This window comes from Xenopus laevis, chromosome 4S (genome assembly GCF_017654675.1).
Source record: "Xenopus laevis strain J_2021 chromosome 4S, Xenopus_laevis_v10.1, whole genome shotgun sequence".
Taxonomy (NCBI): Eukaryota; Metazoa; Chordata; class Amphibia; order Anura; family Pipidae; genus Xenopus; species Xenopus laevis.
The window spans coordinates 16,461,802-16,471,862 of NC_054378.1; positions in this window are offsets into that span (position 1 = coordinate 16,461,802).

Sequence of the window (10,061 nt, forward strand, 5' to 3'; positions counted from 1 at the left end):
CATTGAAATACTGTAACAAAAACAAACAGAAACATAATAGTGAGACGAGGAATGATCACCATTACAGGGTGACTGTCTGCAAGTAGTTTTGCCTCTTTAATCTTACATAAATAAATATAAATGCTTCATGTGTGAATAGTTATAGATTGCACTGGCTGCCGCCATACATCGATCATCAAAACCGAATAGAATTTGGCTATGCCAGTACTTGACTTTTATAGCTTGACAATATTTAAGGGATGAGGTGCCAATCCGATCTGCAACATGATATCCTATGCTACATGATACTTGGAATCTCCTCTTAGGTTCTAGCTCAAAGTGTAGTCATCTATGTCCCGAAATTAATTCATTACTATAATTTAATTAGCTTGATGCAGACACTATGATACCTGAATGTTTCTTTTCTTTGCTCTCTTTCTTTTCTTTGCTCTCTTTCCTTTCTTTGCTCTCTTTGCTTTCGGATTCCTATTAGAAAAGGATGTAAAATGTCAAAAACAGAAGTGGCTCTCAAGAACATGTGGTGGTTCTAGCACAATAAGTATTCACGAATATATTTGGAAAGGGAGCACTACTCACACTTCTCTGGTGCTATTTTAGAGTCATTTTGAGGGACAGAGTCATGCTGAGGGATATAGACAACTTCAAAGATAGAGCCATGTTGAGAGATAGAGTCAAGTTGAGGGATAGAGTCATGCTGACAGATAGAGCCAAGTTGAGGGAAAGAACCATGTTAAGGGATAAAATAAAGTTGAGGGATAGAGTCAAGTTGAGAGATAGAGTCATGTTGAGGGACAGAGTCATGCTGAGGGATAGAGTCAGGTGGAGTGAAAGAGACATGTTGAGGGACTGAGCCTTGTTGAGGCATGGATTCAAGTTGAGGGATGAAGTCATATTGAGGGATAGAGTCAAGTTGAGGGATAAAGTCATGCTGAGTGATAGAGTCAATTTGAGGGAGACATGTTGAGGGATAGAGCCTTGTTGAGGCATGGAATCATGTTGAGGGATAGAGTCATGCTGAGGGATAGAGTCGAGTTCAGGGTTAGAGTCATGTTGAGGGCAGAGTCATGCTGAGGGATGGAGTCAAAGTCATATTGAGGGATAGAGTCAAGTTGAGGGAAAGAATCAAGTTGAGGGATAAAGTCATGTTGAGGGATAGAGTCAAGTTGAGGGATAGAGTCATTTTAAGGGATAGAGTCAAGTTGAGGGATAGAGTCATTACAAGGAATAGAATCAAGTTGAGGGAAAGAGCCATGTTGAGGGATTAAGTCATGTTGAGGGATAGAGTCAAATTGAGGGATAGAGTCAAGTTGAGGGACAGTGTTATGCTGAAGGATACAGACAAGTTGCGGAATATAGTCAAGTTGAGGGATAGAGCCAAGGTTGAGGAATAGAGTCAAGTTAAGGGATAGAGTCATGTTGAGGGATAGAGTCAAGTTGAGGGATAAAGTCATGTTGAGGGAGTCAAGTTAAGGGATAGATTCATATTGAGGGACAGAGTCATGCTGAGGGATAGAGACAAGCTGAGGAATAGAGCCATGCTGAGGCATGGAGTCAAGTTGAGGGATAGAGTCAAATATATATGATATCATATATATATATATATATATATATATATATATATATATATATATATATATATATATATATATATATATATATATATATATATATATATATATATATATATATACAGTATATTACCCCAGGACAAATTGCAGGATGAAGGTAGGGCATCATTTATTTATTCCACTAAAGTTCCCACTGGAGTTTTATTTTATTGCAGATCCCCAAGGCACCCGTATAAAATAAATCACAAATTGCTAAAGCCAGTAAAGGAAAAATACAGTTTTTAGACACAAAATAACAGGAAATGTCTCAGAAAACACAACTTACCTTGCTCTTTCCCTTTTCTGTAACACAAATAAAACCATAGAACAGTGAGTTATGTTATCATTGGAATCATTAAATAGATGTTCCAGGCACCGAGTTTGCATTAATTCCCTGGAAAGCATGCTGTATACATTTATATATAAATTCCTTTATATGAGCTGAAGGACAAGGCCAGAGATGGATAAAAGGACAAGGAAAGTCTAATTCAATGGGGTCAGAACTGGAGGTAGGCAGGATGGAGGGCTGCAACAGAAGGGGAGTGATTGTCAGGGATGGAGACAGACAGAAAGCAGTAAGTGGAATTTGGGTGTCTGGTGGGCCGAAATGCAAGGGTTCTTCTAGCCACCAACGGGGGTTGTTTTGGTGGTTGAGTTCAGCTCCATGGTAAAAACCTCTCATCTGAATTCACCCCCCGGGAAAGACTTTCCCTGTAAACAAAAATGGTGCTGTAGGCATGGTATTTATTTGGGCCACTGTCAAAATATGCCTTACTAGAGACAATAGCTGAAGAGCAATAAGTTGATATTGTCTCCAGGCCACCAATAAATGCAACCTCACTCTTATGCTGCTGTGTGATTCCCCCCCTGGTGGGGTCCCTAGGAACTTATGGGGCCCTACGCAAGGGTCTAGAAACGTTTGTGCCTTATTTAGCTCCAGAAGAATAATACAAGGCCCCACTGTATACTGTGTTACACCTGCTTGACTGACTGTAATGAGGAGAGAGAGAGAGAGAGAGAGAGAGAGAGAGAGAGAGAGAGAGAGAGAGAGAGAGAGAGAGAGAGAGAGAGAGAGAGAGAGAGAGAGAGAGAGCGCATATTGTTTAAAGATGTACATTTTTGACAACTTGCTGAAAAACAAATCCTGGCGGATTTGTAAGAAAAATTAGATTTTGATTTAAATGTGAAATAAAATGCACCTGAAAAATGATTAAAATGATCATGTTCCTTTTTCTTTTCTTTAGATTCCTGTGAAGGAAAGAAAAATAAATGTACATCATGTACAAATTAGTATTGGATTAGTTAATCTAGTTAAATCTGAAAGCCCAGACTTAAAGTGATACTGACACTAAAAATTTTATTTTCAAAATATTAATCTACATTAAAAGTTGCCTATGAGTCATGCTGATTGTTTTTCGGCTGATTGTTCTGATTTTGTAAGTAATTGCTAATTGAAGTTCCTATACCTGACTATTTTGCCAACCGGACTGTCTCTTCTCAGCCTGTCAGTTGCACAAATATGAGAGCCCCCTCCTAGAGGAACACGGGGGTAAGAAAGGTAACATAAAAGCATTACACAAATACTTTTATGGCAAAATTATAAATAGCATTCAAAAATAAAATGAGAAATACAAGAAAACTGTATTTTCTGGTGTCAGTATCTCTTTTAGATTAGTTAGTATGATATTTGCTGTTCTAGATACCCCTGAAAGCCCAGCTAGAAAGTCAATAAGTATGAGATTTGCTTTTCTAGATACCCCTGAAACCCCAGATAGAAGGTCAATTAGTATGACCAAAAAAAACCCTCCTTAAAGGTTAATTAGTATGAAATCTGTTGCCCTTGTTCCTGAGCAATAGTGGCAGAATAATCCACTCAAGGCTGAGACATGCCAAGAGGTCAGAGACTACTCACCCTAGAGTTTAAGTCATCACTGTTTTACCAAACTGCCAATTTTCATGAATTATGTTTCAATAATTTCATTTTATGGAAAGAAAAATGAGATTTAATTATAGTAATAGGCTGCTCAATCATGCACAGCAAATATGAAAATCAGATCTCCTTGTTCCAGTGGCAGAGCTCAACTCCTTTTTATAACTCTTATACAGATCCTTTTGTTTTAGAATTACATTGTAGATACTGTGCCAAGGGGAAGGATGCTTGAGCTGCATTGGGTGGACAGAGATGCATAGCCATGTCTCAAGCTATGTCCCACTCTATTAATGCCCTTAGATGGGTCTACTACAGTGCTGTCCAATTTATATGGTACAGAGGGCCGGAATTCTTCTAATCTACATGGTGGAGGGACGATAACAGAAGCCAGTGTTAGCCTCTCCCTGTTTTTAGACCATACCCACTTTAAAGGGGAAGGAAACCTAGTAGGCACAAACCCCCCACCCCCCTCCCGTTTGTTGCCCATCCTCCCTCCTCCCCCCTGGCCTACCCGTCCCGCTGGGCAAATGCCCCTAACTTGTTACTTACCCTTCTGCGCAGGTCCAGTCCAGGGAGTTCACCGACGACATCTTCTTCCACGCGATCTTCTTCCTGCTGTGAACGGCGCATGCGCAGTATGATCATTTCGCCGGTACGATCTACTGCGCATGCGCGTGACTTTTGGCGCATGCACAGTAGATCCGTACCGGCGAAATGATCCTACTGCGCATGCGCCAAAACGCCGTTCACAGCAGGAAGAAGATCACGTGGAAGAAGATGTCGTCGGTGAACTCCCTGGACTGGACCTGCGCAGAAGGGTAAGTAACAAGTTCGGGGCATTTGCCCAGCGGGACGGGTAGGCCAGGGGGGAGGAGGGAGGGTGGGCAACAAACGGGAGGGGGGGTGGGGGGTTTGCGCTGACTAGGTTTCCTTCCCCTTTAAACCACACCCATGTTACCACAAGACCATGTCCACATTAATAGCACACCAAAAAACCAGATGGTTGTTGCTCACTGCAGGGATCAGGGCCGGAACTAGGGGTAGACAGAGTAGGCGGCTGCCTAGGACGCCATCATTGAGGGGGCACTTTTAATGGTTTTTTTTTTTTTTTTTTTTTCAAGCATTCATTAAATAATTTGTTTCAGTAATCATGGTCACTCAGTCGGTGGAATCCCCCTCCTTCACCTTCTCTTGCCAGCAAGTAATAGCTCCTTCTGTGCGGTGCGGCAGTGCAACGCGACGTGCGTATACGCGTCAATGACGTCACTGATGCAGTTGGGTGGCAGAGAGAGGCAGAGAGCTGGCGGCCTACTTGGTGTGGCTCAAGCTTGTGCTCTCAGCCTTGCACAGTTGCACTGAACAAAAGCCAGGTACAGATTGGGCTGGGCACTGGCACAGGTACATAAATACTTGGGTGCAATATGATGTGATCAGATTTTTGGCTGCTGCTGGCACAGGTAAAGATTGGGGGCAATATGATGGCTGCTGGAGGGCTTTATGATGGATGGCTGCTGAGCTTGCTGGTACAGGTATGGGGAGCAGTATAATGGATGACTACTGGCACAGGTACAGGAGGGCTGTATTATGGATGTCTGCTGGGCTTGCTGGTACAGGTACAGGGGGCAGTAATATAAATGAAAAAGTGTTGTACATTTTCTTGCTTTCTTTATTTAAAAACCATCATGGTAAGGAGGGAAATTGTAATGCAGGACAGGAAGCTCTTGCCTAGGGTGCCAAACTACCTGGCCTGGCACTGGCAGGGATGCCACTCATATGTGAAAAAAGTTAAAGGGATACTGTCATGGGAAAAAAATTTTTTTTCAAAATGAATCAGTTAATAGTGCTGCTCCAGCAGAATTCTGCACTGAAATCCATTTCTCAAAAGAGCAAACAGATTTTTTTATATTCAATTTTGAAATCTGACATGGGGCTAGACATTTTGACAATTTCCCAGCTGCCCCAAGTCATGTGACTTGTGCTCTGATAAACTTCAATCACTCTTTACTGCTGTACTGCAAGTTGGAGTGATATCACCCCTCCCTTTTTTCCCCCAGCAGCCAAACAAAAGAACAGTGGGAAGGTAACGAGATAGCAGCTCCCTAACACAAGATAACAGCTGCCTGGTAGATCTAAGAACAGCACTCAATAGTAAAAACCCATGTCCCACTGAGACTCCTTCAGTTACATTGAGAAGGAGAAACAGCAGCCTGCCAGAAAGTATTTCTCTCCTGAAGTGCAGGCACAAGTCACATGACCAGGGGCAGCTGGGAAATTGACAAAATGTCTAGCCCCATGTCAGATTTCAAAATTGAATATAAAAAAATCTGTTTGCTCTTTTAAGAAATGGACTTCAGTGCAGAATTCTGCTGGAGCAGCACTATTAACTGATTCGTTTTGAAAAAAAATGTTTTTCCCATGACAGTATCCCTTTAAGTCATATTAAGACATACCCTTAAATCCATATGCCTCCTCCCCTGTGTATAATACAGTACCCCAGCATATGATTAAACACCTTAGGGGCCCCTAACAATAATTTTCAAATGCTAACAAACCCCCAGAACAAATACCAGACTTACGTTCCATAGGGATCATAGGTCAGGCAGAGTATGGCAAACACAGGGTGCAAAGAGCAGGCAAAGTATGGCACACACAGGGAGCATAGGGAAGGCAGAACAAAGCAGGAGACAGTAAAATCAGGAGCAGTCTAATATGTACTACATACAGTGACACAGTGCTGGTGCAGCATTAGCATTTTGAATAAAGTGTGAACAAGTGAACAATGTGGGCAGTTTCAGTCTGGGTCTCAGGTGTGAACAGTACAGTCATGAGTGTGAAAAATTCAGCAGGATCACAGGTGTGAACAATACAGGGGATTAGTCTGAATTTGAGGTTTAAACAATGCAGGGGCCAGTTAATCTCTGTAGTGATACCTTTTAAAATATACATATGGTAAACAGACACAGCAGGCAGACTTTGATATGGAGGGCCACATAAAGGGGGTCGCGGGCCGCCAGTTGGACAGCCCTGGTCTACTACATACACAAATATGTCCATAGCCCTAAAATATATAACCCCTCCTGGTTTGGTGAGGAGTCCCTGGTGGGACCAAGCCTAAAATCCCCTATTGGTTTTACCTAGACCTTATCTTATGAATGTGCCTCAAACCCTGTACAGAACAGGTTTCATTGATTTGCTTGATGACCCACCATCAAGGACACTGTAAGTACTAGTTAAGTGGTAGGAATTGGCAGTCCATAGCATATTTAGCTAACCTATCTACTCAGTCAGCAAAAGGGTCTACAGCAGTGATCCCCAACCAGTGGCTCTTGGACCCTTGGATCTTGCTCCCAGTAGTCTTAAAGTAGGTGCTTATTTTTGAATTCCTGGCTTGGTGGCAAGTTTTGGTTGCATAAAAAAACAAGGTTATGGCCAAACAGAGACCCCTGTACGCTGCCAATCCACATAGAGCAACTAAATAGCCAATCATATCCTTTATTTGGTACCCCTGAGGAACTTTTTTCATGACTGTGTTGCTCCCCAACTCTTTTTGAATGTGGCTCATGGGTAAAAAAGTTTGGGGACCTCTGGTCTACAGGGTGAGGCCTGAAGTATCTTTATCCCTACCCAAATGTATACCAGGTAGGAAAAGGGTAGGGCAATGGTTTTCTCCACGTCTGGCTCACTGGCATGTGCAGAAGTCAAGGCTTTATCATTCCCTACCTTTCCACCACCACTGACTGAGAAAACGTGAGCCTGGACAGCTTATTGAATAGACTTACAGTACAGATAAGACTAAGGAAAACCTTATTCATTGGCAGTAGCTCTGAGAATATAACCTACCTTGCTGTGTGCATGTTCTGTAACAAAGATAATACACAGATTATGATGAAGTTGTATCCAATACTTGCATCTATTACTTAGTACAGTCATTTCAGGGTTTACATATCATAAAAGGAAGAGGGATATTTTCCATTGTAGATAAGGAATTGAAACTCAGCCTCTCACTTTTGCAGATGGGCACAATGATGTGATCAATGAACCGGTTAAGTGCACAATAAAAGATATACTTTTGTGGGTCTGTATCAACTATATTAAATATGAAGCTCCATCCTACAGCCTCTTCACGACACCTGAATTGCTACAGATGAGTTCAGATACCAAACCACTCTACAGGTGAAATAATAAAGAATTTAGGAAATCTTACCCTTGCCTTCCACACTTTCCTTACTTTTCTAAAAGGGAAGGAAGAAAAACTAGGTTGTGTGTATACAAACCAAATTCCACATTTGATTAGAAGGGATGAAATAGGCACCTTCCATGGGATTTTTATTTCATGAATTTAAAAAGAATTGCTTTAATCGATATCTTGAAACGTACCTTACCCCATTGAAATACTGTAACAAAAACAAACAGAAACATAATAGTGAGACGAGGAATGATCTCCATTACAGGATGACTGTCTGCAAGTAGTTTTGCCTCTTTAATCTTAGATAAATAAATATAATTGCTTCATGTGTGAATAGTTATAGATTGCACTGGCTGCCGCCATACATCGATCATCAAAACCGAATAGAATTTGGCTATGCCAGTACTTGACTTTTATAGCTTGACAATATTTAAGGGATGAGGTGCCAATCCGATCTGCAACATGTTATCCTATGCTACATGATACTTGGCATCTTCTCTTAGGTTCTAGCTCAAAGTGTAGTCATCTATGTTCCGAAATGAATTCATTACTATATTTTAATTGGCTTGATGCAGACACTATGATACCTGGAGGCTTTCTAATATGTTTTTTTTCTTTGCCTTCTTTCTTTTCTTTGCTCTCTTTCCTTTCTTTGCTCTCGTTGCTTTCGGATTCCTATTAGAAAAGGAAGTAAAATGTCAAAAACAAAAGTGGCTCTCAAGAATATGTGGTGGTTCTAGCACAATAAGTATTCACGAATATATTTGGAAAGGGAGCACTACTCACACTTCTCTGGTGCTAGTTTAGAGTCATTTTGAGGGACAGAGTCGTGCTGACAGATAGAGCCAAGTTGAGGGAAAGAGCCATGTTAAGGGATAAAGTAATGTTGAGGGATAGAGTCAAGTTGAGGGATAGAATCAAGTTGAGGGATAAAGTCATGTTGAGGGATATAGTCAAGTTGAGGGATAGAGTCATGTTGAGGGATAGAGTCAAGTTGAGGGATAGAGTCATTCTGAGGGATAGAGTCAAGTTGAGGGAAAGAGCCATGTTGAGGGAAAGAGCCACGTTGAGGGATAAAGTCATGTTGAGGGACAGAGTCATGCTGAGGGATGGAGTCAAAGTCATATTGAGGGATAGAGTCAAGTTGAGGGATAGATTCAAGTTGAGGGATAAAGTCATGTTGAGGGATATAGTCTAGTTGAGGGATAGAGTCATGTTGAGGGATAGAGTCAAGTTGAGGGGCAGAGTCATTCTGTAGGACAGAGTCATTCTGAGGGATAGAGTCAAGTTGAGGGAAAGAGCCATGTTGAGGGATAAAGTCATGTTGAGGGATAGTCAAGTTGAGGGACAGTGTTATGCTGAGGGATACAGACAAGTTGCGGAAAATAGTCAAGTTGAGGGATAGAGCCAAGGTTGAGGAATAGAGTCTAGTTAAGGGATAGAGTCATGTTGAGGGATAGAGTCAAGTTGAGGGATAAAGTCATGTTGAGGGAGTCAAGTTGAGGGACAGAGACATGCTGAGGGATAGAGACAAGCTGAAGAATAGAGCCATGTTGAAAGACAGAGTCAAGTTGAGGGATAGATTCATGTTGAGGGATAGAGTCAAATTGAGGGATAGAGTTGTATTGAGGGACAAAGTCATGCTGAGGGTTAGAGAGAAGTTGAGCGATAGAGCCATGCTGAGGCATGGAGTCAAGTTGAGGGATAGAGTCAAATATATATGATATCATATACATACAGTATATTACCCCAGGACAAATTGCAGGATGAAGGTAGGGCATCATTTATTTATTCCACTAAAGTTCCCACTGGAGTTTTATGTTATTGTAGATCCCCCAGGCACCCGTATAAAATACATCACAAATTGCTAAAGCCAGTAAAGGAAAAATACAGTTTTTAGACACAAAATACCAGAAAATGTCTCAGAAAATACAACTTACCTTGCTCTTTCCCTTTTCTGTAACACAAATAAAACCATAGAACAGTGAGTTGTGTTATTGTTGGAATCATTACATAGATGTTCCAGGCACCGAGTTTGCATTAATTCCCTGGAAAGCATGCTGTATACATTTATGTATAAATTCCTTTAAATGAGCTGAAGGACAAGGCCAGAGATGGATAAAAGGACAAGAAAAATCTAATTCAATGGGGTCAGAACTGGAGGTAGGCGGGATGGAGGGCTGCAACAGAAGGGGAGTGATTGTCAGGGATGGAGACAGACAGAAAGCAGTAAGTGGAATTTGGGGGTCTGGTGGGCCGAAATGCAAGGGTTCTTCTAGCCACCAACGGGGTTGTTTTGGTGGTTGAGTTCAGCTCCATGGTAAAAACCTCTCATCTG